We start from the raw sequence: 18339 nt of genomic DNA on the forward strand, positions 1-18339 counted from the left end.
AGTGGAAAGAATCTCTCTTACAATGGTGGTCAATTGAAGGTATGTCCCCCCTTACAGTGCTTTTCCGAATATCAGCTTAAAAGTGTAATGCTGATGGCTCTGCTGAGCTGTGTTGGACCCAGAACTAAGCAGACACCATCAAATGTGACCTCAATCAACTGCAGCTCAAAAAATCCCTAGCAACCGCTGGAGCAACCCTAGGGTTCCATAGAATCCTGGTTGAGAATGGATGCATTTGAATACTAAAAAGCATCACAACACTGCTGAGAAACTCCTCGAGCATGAATTCCAGGTATGGATATTTTTATGTAGTTACTTGATCCAGCTTAGGTCAATGTAACTATGCATATACTATACTGGTGGAACTCTCTGGAAGCTGGAAATCACTGTAGTAGACTACAATGATCTCCACCAGCTTCCAGGCCCCATGTCAAGATGCTGCCCTGCTGTATTGAAAACACTGAGGTCACCTGCTTGACTTTGGTGCCATTCAAAAATTGCTTACTTTATCTTTATGCTCCCTCCTAAATACCCCACTCTTTCAGCTCCCAGAACCTGAAGCATGTTAGAGCGTGTTAGTAGTACTGGGCACTGTAATAAAGAATTACTGGTTCACAGTTTTTAATCGCCCACTCACGCCCTGGGCATTACTGAGAGCTAACCCTCTAGTTACCCTCTCTGGAAGTATTGCCATAGAAAGTCCAATTTTCTGACTAAAGTTCCACTTTAAGATACTTTCTAGTTCTGAAGCATTTAATGCTTTAGGCCAGTCTCCAAATTGCAACCTGAGGGCCAGATGCGGCCCTTTGCAAGCCTTTTTCCGTACCCTTGGGGCACTATTCCTTCCAGTGAGGTGAGGCATTAATCCTCCCACTGACACCATAATTCCTGCCACTGACACCAATGATGGGGCACTATTCCTCCCACTGATATCAATTATAGGGCACTATTCCTCCCACTAATGTCAATGATGGGACACTAATCCTCCCACTGATACTAATGATGGGGTACTATTCCTCTTCCTACTGACCACCAACCCTGAGACCATGTTCTCAATAATGCTGGGCCTCGTGAATTTCCTCCCCAACTGGCAACAATCTGGCTCCCCTAAAGTCTGAAGGACAGTAAAGTGGCCTTTTATTTGAAACAATTGGAGACCCTTGCTTTAGGCCAATGGACAGTCAGTAACTGGCAGTGGTCTTGAAACTGGTTTTCCCCATCCAGATTGAGGTTAGTAACTTAGGCCTTCAGATTGTACATGCATCCCCCTTAGGGTTTGCTTGCATAAGCAATTATTTGCATCTAAACTGCTATTCTTCCCCATGAGGTCACGGTAAATGAAAAAGCAGCTCTGCAACTCAAAAGCTAATCATAAGCAACTCAGTTGGAAGTCAAAATCATTTTAAGGCAACAAAAAATCATTCTGCATTTGACGTGAGTCTTATGCTTGTTTGCACGGACCTTTACAAAAAACATGATTGTTCGCATAAAAAGTGTTCAATGGCCCTTTAATAGTTGAAGCACATGGAACCATTTTGCAGATAAGACCATGGCTCTGCAGCTAATCTGGACCTTCCCTTCACTTTTATTCCTGCCGCTATCATCTGACTCCATTCATTGCAGAGTTGATAATCCACACACGGCGTTTCCTTGTCCAGGCTGGATAGAAAGCAGATTGTGCGCGTGGTTTGTTTCTGCAGCAGACGGGAAGGCGAGAAGTCAGCAGGAGGGACAGCCTAGTCTAATTTACTGTCGCTATGAGTACCAGGGCCTAGGCTCCATCACTTACCTCACAGGTTTAATAAATACAGATGTGTATAATCCAGGGGATTCTGCATAAGAGATGAAACATGTGTACCCTTACGTGAGTCACCTGACATGGGCATCCGCTGAACTAGATGTGACACTGTCACAATTATCGCTTCACCTATACATCTGGCTTTGATCAATCGTAGTCTACGAAGCCGGATAGAAGGATGTATGCATCTTCTAATCTAGATGTTACAGTTCAGCTGAACTCTGGAAATAATTACAATCAAATGTTCTCATAAAGTAGTAATTGCCATAAATAAGCCATCTACAGAGCAAAAGCATAAAAATGTAAAGGAAAGCATCAGGTGCTCAGCAATCACTTGTCAATTTTGGCTCATAGAACTCAAAATCTCATTAAAATGGCAGGTGTAGTTTGAGCTATAGGGTTCTGGTAGATGGGTGTTATTTCCTGAATTTTATGGAGGTTTGAAGCACACAGGTCAGCAGATTCCCATATACTTCTATGGCATGGTTGACCTTTCATAATATGTAGATTCACAGAAATATATGGTGTCAGAGAGACTCAGAAGGGCGCCAACATCCCTGCAACTTTAAACAAAAGAATGCACTAGAAATGGGAAGTTATAGGTGCCTAGCAATATACATATAATAATACACACTGCTATTAAAATTATACAAATTACATTAGTTGCATAGTTGGTAAGGTTGGACAAAGACAACACTCCACCCAGTTCAACCTGTGTTGGTGTGCGTAGAAAATCATTTTCCATATTCCCGTATATTGTTTTCACTAAGATGCACATCCAAGAGTCTTTTAAAACTATCCATACTTCCTGCCGACACCACCGATTGCGGAAGACAGTTCCACATCCTTACCTCCCTGACAGTGAAAAAAAAACCCTACGCAGCTTAAAGTTAAGCAGCTTCTCTTCCAGTGTCATGGTGTGGCCCCATGCCCTCTTACACTCCCTGGGACTGAAAAGTTTCATACTTACACTGGGATCAAATAATAATAATATATATATATTTTTTAAAGCGTAACTCTAAACTGATAACCTGTAAACAATTTTATATGTCGCCTATGTAGATTTTTAAGGGTCAAAGTTTGTTCCTATTCCACGAGCGGGCGCAAATTTGAAGCGTGACATGTTGGGTATCAATTTACCCGGCGTAACATTATCTTTCACAATATAAAAGCAATTGGGCTACCTTTACTGTTTTCTTATTTTTTAATTTAAAAAAAAATATTTTTTCCGAAAAAATTGGGTTTGTAAGACTTTGCACAAATACAGTGTGACATAAAGTATTGCAACGGCCGCCATTTTATTCTCTAGGGTGTCTGAAAAAAGTATATATAATGTTTTGGGGGTTCGAAGTAAATTTCTAGCAAAAAAAAAGATTTTAACTTGTAAACAACAAGTTTGAAAAATAAGCCTGGTCCTTAAATGATTAATTGGTTCCCGATCAGCAGAACTGGACGGAATACTCCAGATGCGACCGAATCAGAGTTTTTTGATTCACAAAGTATTAAAAGTACTTAAAAGCATTAATGGCATGCATGTCCTATATACAGATCCACATTGTATTGACATTAAAAAAAACACGTTTCACAACCCTACTCCATACCTCCCAACTTATGAACTTGAAAATAAGGGACATTTTAGTGAGATAGTGACCTGCGGCACCCTATGTAAGGAAGGAAGGAAGGATCACTATGGCACATGAAAGGCAGGAAGGATCACTATGACACATGAAAGGCAGGAAGGAAGGTTTACTATGGCACATGGAAGGCAGGAAGGAAGGATCACTATGGCACATGGAAGGCAGGAAGGATCACTATGGCACATGGAAGGCAGGAAGGACCACTATGGCACATGGAAGGTAGGAAGGAAGGAAGGATCCCTATGGCACATGAAAGCCAGAAAGGATCACTATGGTACATGAAAGACAGCAAGGATCACTATGCTACATGGAAGGAAGGAAGAAAGGATCACTATGGCACATGAAAGGCAGGAAGGATCACTATGGCACATGGAAGACAGGAAGGAAGGATCACTACAGCACATGGAAGGCAGGAAGGAAGGCTCAATATGGCATATTGAAGGCAGGAGGGATCACTATGGCAAATGGAAGGCAGTAAGGTTCACTATGGCAAATGTAAAGCAGGAAGGAAGGATCACTATGGTACATGGAAGGGAGGAGGAGAGAGAGGGGTGAGTTTAATCACATACTTTCACTGGTCTCCAAAGGCTCAGGCAGTTACATTGTGTGCACTGCTTCAAAATTGCTGCCCACAAAACCCCTTCACAGCCACAGTATTGGCTGCACACCGGGGTTTGAGGGCAGACACAGGGGCACATTTGCAGAAGGTGGAGCGGGCGGGCAAGCGACCTGGCGGGCGGGGGGACTGTGCTGGCTGGGCACTGCGCAATGCACACTGACAAGCAGAGTCATGTGCCAGAACTCGTTCCACCACTGCGCTCCGCTGTAGGATTCAAGTGCCGGAACTTGTTCCGCCACTGGGCTCCGCTGTGGGATTCAGCCTAGATTTGTGGGACACTGAGATTTACTTGAAATCCCGGGACGGTCCCGGTGAATGCAGGATGGTTGGGAGGTCTGTCTACTCTGAGACTATATGCATCCTTTTTTGTAGTCACATTATGACTTCAAGATCCTAGTCAACAGTAGCAGGAGATCTTAATGTTATGACATAAAGTGTTTCATGGGTTCCAAATATCCCACTTCCTCTAGTTCTGTCAAACACTTGGAGGGGTGTCGGTGAGTATCCCTTCAATGTAAAGAAAATAATTCTGTTAAACCTCTTTTTTTGACCCACAATAGATGCATGATCCTTAGGGAAGACAGAGGCTATATAGCTGCATTTCACAACCTTTCACCATCAAATAAGCCATCTTGTAGTATATGTATTTCCCCGGGTAGGCAGGGGCAGGAATGCTATGAATGCTATTTTGGATGCAAACTACCGTATATACTCGAGTATAGGCCGACCCGAATATAAGCCGAGGCCCCCAATTTACCCCCAAAAAAACTGGCAAACTTATTGACTCGTGTATAAGCCGAGGGTGAGACATGCCTGTCCATCCCTGTGTGTGTGTCCGTCCATCCCTGTGTGTCCGTCCATCCCTGTGTGTCCGTCCATCCCTGTGTGTCCGTCCATCCATCCCTGTGTGTGTGTGTGTCCATCCATCCATCCATCCCTGTGTGTGTGTGTCTCCATCCATCCATCCATCCATCCCTGTGTGTGTGTGTCTCCATCCATCCATCCATCCATCCATCCCTGTGTGTGTGTGTCTCCATCCATCCATCCATCCCTGTGTGTGTGTGTCTCCATCCATCCATCCATCCATCCCTGTGTGTGTGTGTCTCCATCCGTGTGTGTGTGTGTGTGTGTGTGTGTGTGTGTGTGTGTGTCCAGCCTACCTGTGTCCCGAGCCTTTGTCCCGAGCCTCCGTCCCGTGTCGTGCCTTGCCTTCGTCCCGTCCCGTCCCGTCCCGTCCTGTCCCGTGCCGTGCCTTGCCTTGCCTCCGTCCCGTGCCCTCTTCGTCGGCGGCCATTGTAAAATTCAAAAGCCGCGCCTCCTCCTTCGCCTGTGATAGGCGGAACACTGAATTTCCCAGCAGCCTGTGTTCCGCCTATCACGGACGTCGTATCATCCTCGTCCGTAGTACGAGGATGAGAAGATGCCCGTGATAGGCGGAACACAGGCTGCTGGGAAATTCAGTGTTCCGCCTATCACAGGCGAAGGCGGAGCCGGAGGCGCGGCTTTTGAATCATAGAATGGCCGCTGTCTGTCTGCTCGACACGCTGATCGAGCGGGCAGACAGCGATGACTCGAGTATAAGCCGAGGGGGGCACTTTCAGCCTCAAAAAAGAGGCTGAAAATCTCGGCTTATACTCGAGTATATACGGTATATTCTTAAGGGTCCCCAGAAGTTTCCTGCTATACATTCTTGCACACCTTAACAAGGGCCTGCAGCCGTTCAGGGTTGTGCCATGACAAAATTACCCTCCCATAGTTTTTGCAGTTGCAGCTCAGTGGGTTGGCATTTTAAAATAGTTAATAGGTAAAATAGGCGTGTGGAGGTGACATCACTTTTTATAGAAGTGGAAAGAGCTGCTTCTGCTACTGCCAATCAAATCCTGTGATGAGGAAGCAGGGGGGCGGGGCCGGGCCCCGATGTCTGTGTCTATGGACGAAGGCAGCAGGGCTCAGGATCGAGCTTGCACCAATGCCCCCACCGTAGGAAGCAGCTGGAGAAGGAGCCAGGAGCACCCGGAAGAGGATTGGGCTGCTCTGTGAAAAACCATTGGACGGAGCAGGTAAGTATAAAAGGTTTGTTATTTAAAAAAAAAACATTTTAGATTTAGAATCACTTTAACCACTTCAGCAACGGAAGATTTACTCTCTTTATGACCAGGCCATTTTGTGCGATACAGCACTGCGTTATGTTAACTGAAAATTGCGCGGTTATGCAACACTGTACCCAGTTTAAATGTATGCCTATTTCCCCACAAATAAAGCTTTTTTTTGGTAGTATTTGATCACCTCTGCTGTTTTTATTTTTTGCGCTATAAACAAAAAAATAGCGTCAGTTTTGAAAAAAAATATATATTTTTTATTTTCTGATACAAAACATATCCAAGGAAAAAAAGTAAAAAAATCGAATTTCTTCATAAATTTAGACCAATGTGTGCTTTGCTACATATTTTTGGTAAACAAAAATCCCAATAAGCGGATATTAATGGGTTTGCGCAAAAATTATAGCATCTACAAACTATGGGATATATTTATTAAATTGTTTTCTTATTTTTACTAGTAACGGCAGGGACTTATAGTGGTAATGCAATATTGCGGCAGACACTAACCGACAATTTTTGGGAACCAATGACACTAATACAGTGATCAGTGCTGAGAAGGAGGTTAACATCAGGGGCTATCAAAGAGTTAACTGTGTGACTAGCTAGTTAGTTTGTGTAGTGTGTGGGGGGTGCTTTTACTAGGGGACAGTATGGCGATCAGCCTTGTTTACATAGTACCGAATGATCACCAGGTGCTGGCAGACATCGAGTCCACCGGATCTGCCGATCAGCTCACGCTATGTGTTGAATCACAGTGGGAGCGAGCCGCCAGCGGCACACACTCAAACCTGCTACCTAGAAATGCAGGATCACCTATATATACGTGAACCAGCGCAGTGCAGCCGTCCTGTCACAGTAAAACTGCTACTGATTAAGGTAAAAAAAAAAAAACTTCTGTGTACAGCCCCCAAGCTCCTCTTATACTTACCTAAGCCAAATCTTGATCCAGAGATATGCACAGCAGCAGCGTCTCTCTCTCTCTCCCAGGTCAGATTGATAACAGTGGGAGCTATTGTCTCCCGTTGCTGTTAATACAATCCTATGATGAGGAAGCTGGGGCAGGGCCGAGCCACAGTCTATGTCAATCGATGCACACAGGATTGAGTCTGTGCATGTGCCACAATAGGAAGTGGCTTTCTATGGAGGCCCACCATAAAGAGGGGAAACCAGGAGTGCCAGCGGGGGACCCCAGAAGAGGAAGATCAGGACCACTCTGAGCAATTCCATTGCACAGAGCAGGTAGGTACACCATGTTTATTGTTTTAAAAAATAAGTTTACAATCACGTGACTTGAATAACAGGTAGTAGTAGGAATTCATTTGATTTTAATTTAATTGCCAATGTTCTCCACTAATAAATGCAAAACGATGTTGTTTTTAGTAGACAAAAGATAAAAATATACTAGCTATGCTTATAATCCCTCCCAAAATGGCTGCCGTTGTTCAGACACTTCAAGCTTGAATTATAGCTCTTTACACTCCCTCTAGTGGCCGGAGGTTTGATGAATACGGGCTTGCCATCTCTATAGATACAGGACATTGCTGCACATCACGCACAGCGCCACCTAGTCGCAGCCCACACGTATTATTACACTGACGAGAGGACGGCGTCCCCATGCGTCTCAGCCAATCAGTGACCAGCACCGGCAGCGGCGGAAGCAGCAAAAGTCCCACCAGCGCGTTCCTCAGCTGGCCAATCCACGAGCAGCAGTGACTGCTGCTCCTTCCTCATAGGTCAGAATCCTGTTAGTCAGGCTTCCCGCGCGGCTGTATGTGTGCGAGGGGCGGGAAAGGCGGCTGAGGTGAGGAGCTGTTGAGTGACACACCTGAGGGGGAAAGGAGGGAACTTGTTCTTTATGGACACCTGTTAGTTCGCAATTTTGTTTTGTCTGTTATATAAAGGTGAACTAACCCTTGAAGCCCCCCCCCCCCCCACCTCGGCTTGAGGGACACCTTTTTTTCATTCCCCCTCAGATAAAGAAGACATTGCGCTTTTTTTGGCACTTTTTCATGAACGCACGCAAAATTGCAAAGTACATGTGATGTCATAGTGTGCATGCAGCCTTATACATGCACAATAATCATTCCCCTGCCCCACCCCCATCTCACACAGACGTGACCAATTCAAGTGAATGAGGATGTATTAAAAAATGCAGAGGTGGTCAAATACCACCAAAAGAAAGCTCTATTTGTAGAAAAAATTACATCAATTTTATTTGGGTACAGCATCGCAGGACCGCGCAATTGTCAGTTAAAATAACGCAGTGCCGTATTGCAAAAAATGGCCTGGTCAGGAAGTTGTCAATTTGTTTTTGTTTTTTTTTTATAGAAAATTACTACTGTAATTCTGGTGAGTTTATCCCCAAAGGGGAGAGTTTTCCCCTCACGCGGTGAAGATTATGGTGGAAGTTGTTCTCAATACTATTATAGATCTCCTCCGTTCCTATTTGACTCACATGCGAACTATGTATGAAAGCTTGTCATCTGATTTGATTCGACAAGAGCGCCGCTGCAATATTTTAAAGGACTACATGGTATTTAGTTTTTTTCTAGTATTGTAATTTTTTCTACATTGTTTTTATTTAAAGAGGAAGTAAACCCTGATGGGTTTACTTCCTCTTTGTCTCCCTGCAAAGGTAAAGCATAATGGACTACTATGCATCGCATAGTAGTCCATTATGTGTCACTTACCTGACACAGGAGCCAGCGATGTCACCGCTGTCCCCTGTAGTCCGGTGCATCCATCTTCTTCTGGGTATCGCTGCTCCGGCCACTCACAGCGCCGGAGCAGCGATGACGTCACTCATGCGCATGGGAGCCGCCACTAACGGCATATCGCCGTTAGCAGCGGCATGCTGCTAACGGCGATAGTGCGCCTGCATGCCGCTGTCTACGGCGCATGCGCCATAGACACCAGTCTCTGTCTTTTAGTAAATATCTCCTAAACCGTGTAGGTTTAGGAGATATTTCTTGGACCTACAGGTAAGCCTTAATCTAGGCCAGTGATGGCGAACCTTGGCACCCCAGATGTTTTAGAACTACATTTACCATGATGTTAATGCACTCTGCAGTGTAGCTGAGCATCATGGGAAATGTAGTTCCAAAACATCTGGGGTGCCAAGGTTCACCATCACTGATCTAGGCTTACCTGTAGGTCAAAGTGGTTTGTAAGGGTTTGCAACCACTTTAAGTGGCTGCTTTGAGAGTGTGTTTATTGTTGTATTCATTTAATTGCTTAGGTGTCACAGGTATTATTTTCAAAGGCACAGAGTGATGCTTTTGTAGGTGGGCCAGTGTTTAAGCATGTTTTTAACTAATATATATATATATATATATATATATATATATATATATATATATATATATATATATATATATATATATATAATTTTTTTTTTTAGCAGAGACCCTAGAGAATAAAATGGCGGTCGTTGCAATATTTTATGTCACTTGGTATTTGCGCAGTGGTCTTTCAAATGCAATTATTTTGGAAAAATACACTTTAATTAATAAAAAAAAAAAAAGCAGTAAATTTTGCCCATTTTTTACCGATATAATGTGAAAGATGATGTTATGCCGAGTAAATAGATACCTAACATGTCATGCTTTAAAATCTCCCACACTCGTGGAATGGCAAAAAACTACGGTACTTAAAAATACCCATTGGTGACACTTTACAAATGTTCACAGGTTACCAGTTTGGAGTTACAGAGGAGGTCTAGTGCTCGCAGAAATACCTCACATGTGTGGTTTGAACACAGCTTAAATATGCGGGCACAACTTACATGTGCGTTCACTACTACGCCCGAGCTCTGAGGGATGTAATGCTTTAAATTTATTATTTTCTCTTATTTATTTTACTTTTTATTTTTACAATGTCCCTTTTAATTTATTTTATTTTTTAACACTTTTTTTTAATACTTTTACTACTATTACAAGGAATGTAAACGTCCCTTGTAGCAGAAATAAGCATAACAGGTCCTCTTTATTGAGCGATCTGGGGTCAAAAAGACCCAGCTCTCTTATTTACCTTTTAAAAGCAAAAAAAAAAATGTAATTTTGATTTTAAGAAAAAAAATGTCCTCCAAGGGCATATCCGGTCCTCCAAGGGCCAACTTGCCCTCTCTCGGCTTCCTGCCCAGGCATCAGAAGTTTTGGGTTGGCTCCAGTAAACTTGGAGATGACCGGGGAGGGGCTCTCCCGCTGCGACGAGTCTTGGACCACTTTTATCTGAAAGCAGGCCGCTAACGAAAAACAAAGATACCTGGGCTATGGCAACTAGCTGCTGCCATAACCCCGGTATTTAACGTAAAATGTCATTTTTAAACTAAAACCAAATACACTGTCTGAAAATTCGAGAAAAGTTTTCTGTTTTGCTCCTTTGAATTTTCCCATCACTGTGGTTGAACACGAACATCGATTTGACCCCATTAATGGTTAGACAATCAAATGAATGTTCTTACCCACTTCTGTCACTTTGAAGATGAATATCATTGTTATGGCATCAGCTAACTACCATAACCCCGGTATCCTCTTCTTCAGCGGGCGGTCCGCTTCAAGTTAAAAGTGGTCTCTGTGGCGGATTCACTGCGAGATCACTTTTAGAACAATAATTCTATCCCCAGACCTCCTCTGTAACTCAAAACATGCAACCTGTAGAATTTTTTAAACATCGTCTATGGAGATTAAAAGTTTGTCACCATTCCACGAGCCGGAGCAATTTTGAAGCGTGACATGTTGGGTATCAATTTACTCAGCGTAAAATTATCTTTAAAAATATGAAAAAAAAGGGGGCTAACTTTACTGCTGTCTTATTTTTTTATTCAAAAAAGTGTATTTTTTCCATAAAAAGAGCGCTTGTAAGACCGCTGCGCAAATATGGTGTGACAGAAAGTATTGCAACGACCGCCATTTTATTCTCTAGGGTGTTAGAAAAAAATTTATAATGTATATAAAGTAATTTTCTAGCAAACAAAAAAATGTTTTTAATTTGTAAACAACAAATCTCAGAAAGAGGCTTGGTCCTTAAGTGGTTAAAACGAAGATTTTCAAACGTGATTGTACAATAATCTGATCATTAGTACACAGCTTTTATTCAAAATTATCCAAAAGGACAAACAAAAACTTTCTCGAATGATACCAGGTTGTACGATTTTTCATTTAATCAGTACAGTTTACATCCAAAAAAACAATAAAAATACAATGCAATACATAACATCACTTCCAAATTTTTATTCTGTTGTGCGAGAATAACTTTAGTAACCTCTTCATTTTCAATTTGGAGACTAGCATGCAAAAAACAAACAAAAAAAAAACAGATTGTTGGTCTGATCATCTCATTGTGTGTAGCAGGCATCAGTTTCATTCATCCCGTCACTTGTGTAAGTGCAGAACTTCCAGGGCTGAAGCTTACATTCCCGGCTCTCATACAGTGATGGCGCTGGGGTATGCTCGCTTTCCACCTCGCTCATTCACAAAATGTTTTGTATTCTTTTTCACAGAGCGGATGAATGTGACAATCTCCCCTCCTCCAGGATCCCTTTAGACCACAATCAGTGTTCCCTGCACCCAGGAACAGGACTGGTGATGGACCCGGGGGGCGGATTTAGTATATCTTGCGTAACGAGGTAACTAAAAAAAAATTAGAATGGGTAAGAGGGGGTTTATATTGAGCTGATCTATGGAAATGTGCCCCCTCCTTCCTGAATAATCACTGGGTTAAAGTCTTTTCAGAAACACTCACTTCTGGCAATGTCAGCCTCCAGGTCCCATGCTGCACTCCGTGGTTTCGCCCGCCTGTGTCCTGTACCGACGTGGGTTTGGCAGGAGGAACCACTGAGCACAGCGAGGGACCGGTCGTCAGACACTTCTGGAAGGGCTGGGTTTTCAGCCGACTTCATCACAACATCAGACTCTTCATCACAACAGACTTTTCTCTGCCAGCAGCAAATCAAGAATGGCCACATCTTCTTTTATATGTATGTACATCTTAAGCCGCGTACACACGGGCGGACTGTCTGGCCAACTAAGTCCGTCAGACAATCCGACGGACAGTCCGTCCTACTTTTGAATGAACGGACTTGACCACACACGATGAACAGACAGTCCGTTGAAAGCTTGCGCGATGACGTGTACAGCACGTACGACGGGACTAGAAATAGGACGTCCAATACACAGCAATGCAACCTTCCGCCGTGTAAATCCTTTCTGAGCATGCGCCATACTTAGTCCGTCCAACTAGCCTACTCACGAGCGGACTGTCCGCTGAAACCAAAGTTGGACGGACAATATTACGGAAATTCCGAAATACTTAGTCCGCCAGACTGCACGCTGAAAAAGTCAGCTGAAGCCCACACACGAGCGGACTGTCCGCTGAAATGTGTTTCGGCGGACTAAGTTGGACAGACAGTCCGCCCGTGTGTACGCGGCTTTAGATTAGGAATTAATGAAATGGGAGGTTGAAATGCTAATCCAAACTTTGCAGTACAAGGACCATAAGGTATATTTTACAAATATTCACAGAGCAGAAAATGGATTTATAAATGAATAAATAACATTTCAGTGAACGAATACATTTTACTTGAAGCTTTAAGTAACCACCATGCTGTGATTCAGAACAACAGAGAGCAAACTATAGTGAGGGCAAATTCACACTACCGCTCTGTGAAATCGCAGAGCAGCCAAAGCAACTCGCTGCTCTGCGTTGCCTCTGCGATGTCACGCTGTAAAATTGCGCACACTAATGGAATGGCGCCAAACTTCGGTACTTAAAAATCTCCATAGGCGACGCTTTGAACAATTTTATAGGTTACCAGTTTAGAGTTACAGAGGAGATCTAGTGCTAGAATTGTTGCACACGCTCTAACGCACGCAGTGATACCTCACATGTATGGTTTAACGGCGTTAACATATGTGGGTGGGACTTACATGTGCGTTCGTTTCTGAACGCGAGCTACTGGGGACAGGGGCGCTTTAAATTTTTAATTTTATTTAATTTTTTTTATTTTTACACTTAAAAAAAAATAAATGTGATTACTTTTATTCCTATTACAAGGAATGTAAACATCCCTTGTAATAGGAATGGTGTGTGACAGGTCCTCTTTATGGAGAGATGCGGGGTCAATAAGACTCCACATCTCTCCTCCAGACTGGAAAGCATGAGATCGTAAAAAAAAAAAAAATTCTCTGATCTAATGCTGACAGCCGCGATCGCGGATTTGTTTACTTACGGGAACCCAGACATGAAAGGACAAGTTGGACTATCTCAAAGTCAGAGCAAAATCTTATCCTGTTCATTCAAGTTGGATGGAAGTAGGACTGATGTAGGACTGACGTCGCAGGGCAAAGTCAGATCGACAGTCATGTCAAACCATTGTGAACTCGGCCTAAAGAATGGCAGCCAATTGCCTCTGACCTGCCAAGCACCATCTAACTTAAAAAAAATGTTGACTGAAAAATGATGTGGACCCAGGACAAATTCATTGCCCAATGGCCAATATGGGTCACTTTCTCTTCCTCTGAATCCCTAAAAAAACAGGCTGTAGTGTCTCTTTATATATAACCTCCCCATAACCAATAATTAAAACTTCTAACTCATGTAACTTAGCTAACCCCCAATGAGACAAATCTCTTTTCACAATTATACCCCAGATCAAGGCCTCTCTTTGTCTCCAGAATCCACTCTTATTCTTCCTTTCTCCTCTTTTTTTTTTTCTCTCTTGCTGACACCCTATGATTACGACGAATGCTAACGTCTCTGTTACAGTCAGCACCAGCAGAACCACTGGGACATCATAATTATATTATCCTAAAATTGTTGAGATTAATATCATGTAACATACTATGATAGGGTTATGGCTTCTTCCTTTGTTTCATATATTACGGAAGAAAAAAATTCCGGATAGTACAGTACATTGTACATTTTGAAGCAACAAATGTATATAAATGACCCCTTTCACACTGGGGCATTTTTCAGGCATTTTTCAGGTGTTATAGCGTTAAAAAAAGTGCATGTAAAGCTCTTGAAAGAAGCCTCATCTGAAATCCCAATGTGAAAACCCAAGTGCTTTAAGGCCGCGTACACAGGGGCGGATTGTCTGTCCAACTTAGTCCGCTGAACCGTGTTTCAGCGGACAATCCGCTCGTGTGTGGGCTTCAGCGGACTTTTTCAGCGGACAGTCTGACGAACAAAGTCTTACGGAATTTCCGTAATTTTGTCCGTTCAAACTTGGGTTTTGTCCGTCCAAACTTGGTTTCAGCGGACAGTCCGCTCGTGTGTAGGCAAGTTGGACGGACTAAGTATGGCGCATGCTCAGAAAGGATTTACACGGCCGAAGGTTGCATTGCTGTGTATAGGACGTCGTTTTTCTAGTCCCGTCGTACGTGCTGTACACGTCATCACGCACGCTTTCAGCGGACTGTCTGTTCATCGTGTGTGGTCAAGTCCGTTCATTCAAATTTTGAACGGACTGTCTGTCGGATTGTCTGACGAACTTAGTTGGGCAGACAATCCGCCCGTGTGTACGCGGCCTAAGAGCCCTTTCACACTGCCAGCACCCGAAAAATGCTGGTAAAGCACCGCTTAAACTAGCGGCGCTTTAACAGCGTTTTTCCAGCGCTAGCGGGGTGCTTTTAACCCCCGCTAGTGGCCAAATAAAGGGTTAAAAGCGCCGCTGCCAAAATTGCTTTGCAGGTGCTTCCCATTGATTTCAATGGGAAGGGGCGCTTTAGGAGCGGTGTATTCACTGCTCCAAAAGCGCTGCAAAGAAACTGCTTGCAGGACATTTTTTGACGTGCTGCCAGCGTGACGCCTCAGTGTGAAAGCACTCGGGCTTTCACATTGGGATTGCAGATGAGGCTTCTTTCCAGCGCTTTACAGGCGCTTTTTTTAACGCTAAAGCACCTGAAAAACTCACCCATGTAAAAGGGGTCTAACTATAAAAATGTACTGAGCCGGGTCGAAAATGATCTGCTGAGTATTGATTGCAATCCTGTAGTCCTTGTTGGGTTCTCAGACAGCTGCGGTGCTGGCTGTCTGAATGCAATAACTGGCAGTGGAGATGATGAGGGAATTGATTGATAACTACATGTATATAGCTAGCATAAAGTAGCCTTTCTCAGATGGGATAAAAATGTAATGTTGGTTTGATGTGCACCCCCTCTTCCTATAAATAGTTTGCACCGAAATGAAAATTCTGGACTGAAAATGAAAATTAAGGTTGCGCTTGGCCCAAAACCAAAATGGAACGTTTAAAAAAATTTAATTGATGTGGCTGACATTTTTGCATTAAACTCAATGGGATGGCTTTTTGCGTTGAAGTCAATAGGATGCAATTTTGCATTGAAGTCAATGGGATGCAATTTTGCCTTAGGAATGTTCAAATGAATCACTTGTGCCCACCCACAGTAGTAGTACTGTGACCTGGGAAAGATGTGTGTGCCGCTAAGGCTCAATAGGGAGGGGGGAAGTAGACATCCGCAGCTGCTGCTACAGTGCTGATGGGGATGGAGCCCATCCTGGCTACTGCAAGAGTTCAAGGAAAGAAAGTTGAGTTCTAGCCGTTTCTGTGATTATTAAAAGTCAGCAGCTACAACAAGTGTAGCTGCTGACTTTTAATAAACAGACACTCACCTGTCCCGCGGTCCAGCGATGCGGCCGCCCGAAGCATCGCTCCTCTCCCACTCTCTACGGCGTCGGCATCACTAGCGCGGGCACCCGGCTGTGACAGCTTGCAGCTTCACGGTCGGGTGCGTACTATGCGTGCGCGAGTCACGCTGTGTCTTCTCAGTGGCCGGGCAATCTTCTGGGACCAGTGACGTGTCCCAGAAGACTGCAGGGGAGAGAACTTCCGCTTGTGGTGCCGCGGCGCTCCGAGCGAAAGTGTGAACTAGGTACCTGTCAAAACTAGGTACCCGCTCCCCCCCCCCCCCCAAAAAAATGACATCCCAAATGTGGCATGTAAGGGGGTGAGGAGTGCTTGAAGCGGAAGTTCCACTTTTGGGGGAACTCCGCTTTGAGAAAGTTTTTCTTATATTCTTTTAAATATTTAAATGTCGGTCTGCTGGATATACAAATAATTATGTATTTTAGGAGTGCAGTCAGTCATGATTTTATGTGGATAGGAGAAATGATCATGCATATATTCAGTGAAATAAAACATTAGCAATCTGCTGCCTGGTCTTCATATCATTAAACAGCATAAATGGCGGGTCCATGAAAATGCTCGCAATGTTGAGAATACACACAAAATAAATGTCAGTTTCTGGGGCTGTTATATACAGTTACCATCTGTTCTTATTTTAAAGTCATAAAAAGAAATCATTTATAATTCAGCTCAGTCAATACAGCATTAAGAGTCCTGTATTGTTCTGCTATTCTTCATGATGGCATGGAGTACAGCAATTCAACTTAATGTCTCTGATGTTTCTGGTTGGCACCTTTATTGTCATAAGCAATTCACTAATAATTTGTTATTCTCTTCGCAATCACTGAGCAACAACACTGCTTATCTTAGACACATGGCTGTGATTCTAAAAAGCACAATATATACTCAGTATTTTTATTTTCTCTTTTAAATCTGATGTGCGGAAGAAACAAACTCTTTCCTGTGGGCTGCAATGTGTATGACTGCCAATTACAGTCCAGTTGAGGTAACTCCAGGAGCCCCATATTACTGATCCTGTTTTGCACTGCCTTACTGTGTGTCAACACTAAGGGCCCTGGTTATAATGCAGTGCTATGGTTTTACTGGGGCTATAAGCCAGGGGTTACCAGACTTTCTAAACAAAGGGCCAGTTTACTTTTGTTTTGACTTCAGGAGGGCCAGACTGTGGCCAATGGGGATAGCAATCGCCCCCCAATGTTATAGGAGTAGTTAATGCCTCAGACTTAGCGGTCCATGGGCGTAAAGAAAAAAAACACTGTACCTGTGGTCACTAGGATGATGAAATAGTGCCCCATTGTTAGTATTAGTGGGAGGACTAATGCCACATTGATTGTGTGAGTGAGGGGAATAGTGCCCTATCATTGGTGTCAGTAGGAGGAATAGTGTTGCATCAGTGGTATTAGTGATAGAAATAGCCCCCATCAGTGGTATTAGTGGTAGGAATAGCTGCCATTAGTAGTATTAGTGGTAGGAATAGCCCCCATCAGTGTTATTAGTTGGAACAAAAGCCCCCATCAGTGGTATTAGTGGTAGGAATAGCCCCCATCAGTGGTATTAGTGGTAGGAATAGCTCCCATCAGTGGTATTAGTGGTAGGAATAGCTCCCATCAGTGGTATTAGTAGGAGGAATAGCTCCCATTAGTAGTATTAGTGGTAGGAATAGCCCCCATCAGTGTTATTAGTTGGAACAAAGGCCCCCATCAGTGGTATTAGCGGAAGGAATAGTGCTCCATCACTGGTGTCAGAGCAAGCAATAACGACCTATTGTCAGTGGAAGGGATGATGTCTCATTGTTGGCATCAGTGGAAGAAATAGTGCCCTAAGGGCCAAGTAAAGGAAAGCAAAGGGCCAAATTCGGGCCATGGGTCACAGGTTGTAGACCATTGCTAAAAATGATGTGCTTTACAATTATACTTAGTGTTCTGCTTGCTTCAGGACTTCAAAGCAAAGAGAGTGTTGGAGAATTTAATGGATTAAAAAAGCTGGGAGGAGTGTCATGTGATCTGTTAAAGACATGTGACAGGCAACTCCTCCAATCATGAAATTCTGTGTGCAAAATGAAGGTGTCAGCACCTGCAACCTCTGCTGTGTTAGGGGATGGCTCTTCTTGCTGAGCCGCCTGGGATGCTGGACAGCTCCTTTGAATGATTTTGACTTGAACTCTTTGCTCCTCCCATGATCTTCCTATTTAAGCCAAGCCTTTACGCTTTCTGTTTGCCAGATTATTGTGCTTTCTCCAGGCAGTATCTTACTGACCTTTGGCTTCTTCCTTGACTACACTTCTGCTTGATCACAACCTGCAACCACTTGTTACTGACCTTTGGCTGACTACGCTCCTGCTTGATCCCTACCCATACCTCCAAACTTTTTGAGATGGGAATGAGGGACACCTAATAACAAAAGTATGTAGGCATAGGACACACCCCTTGCCGTGTCACCTTAAATTTGAATTAAACAAGAACACAAGTGCTTTTATTTACCACTACTATTCCTTTATGTTGGCTTTTGAAATTTACAAATGC

General features: G+C 43.5%; 1 protein-coding gene and 1 long non-coding RNA gene across 2 annotated transcripts in view; one reads left to right on the top strand and one right to left on the bottom strand.

Moving 5' to 3' along the window:
* APCDD1L (APC down-regulated 1 like) overlaps nt 1-18339 on the bottom strand; it is a 108377-nt gene that overhangs the window by 21693 nt on the left and 68345 nt on the right. The window lies entirely within an intron of this gene.
* LOC143934933 (uncharacterized) overlaps nt 7810-18339 on the top strand; it is a 64712-nt gene continuing 54182 nt past the window's right edge. Inside the window, exons 1-2 of the long non-coding RNA XR_013263437.1 lie at nt 7810-7954; nt 11654-11779. This is a non-coding gene — a long non-coding RNA (uncharacterized LOC143934933). The remainder of the gene's footprint in view (nt 7955-11653; nt 11780-18339) is intronic.

The sequence above is a fragment of the Lithobates pipiens genome, unplaced genomic scaffold (genome assembly GCF_037356315.1).
Source record: "Lithobates pipiens isolate NorthernLeopardFrog02 unplaced genomic scaffold, aLitPip1_a1.2 Scaffold_28, whole genome shotgun sequence".
NCBI lineage: Eukaryota > Metazoa > Chordata > Amphibia > Anura > Ranidae > Lithobates > Lithobates pipiens.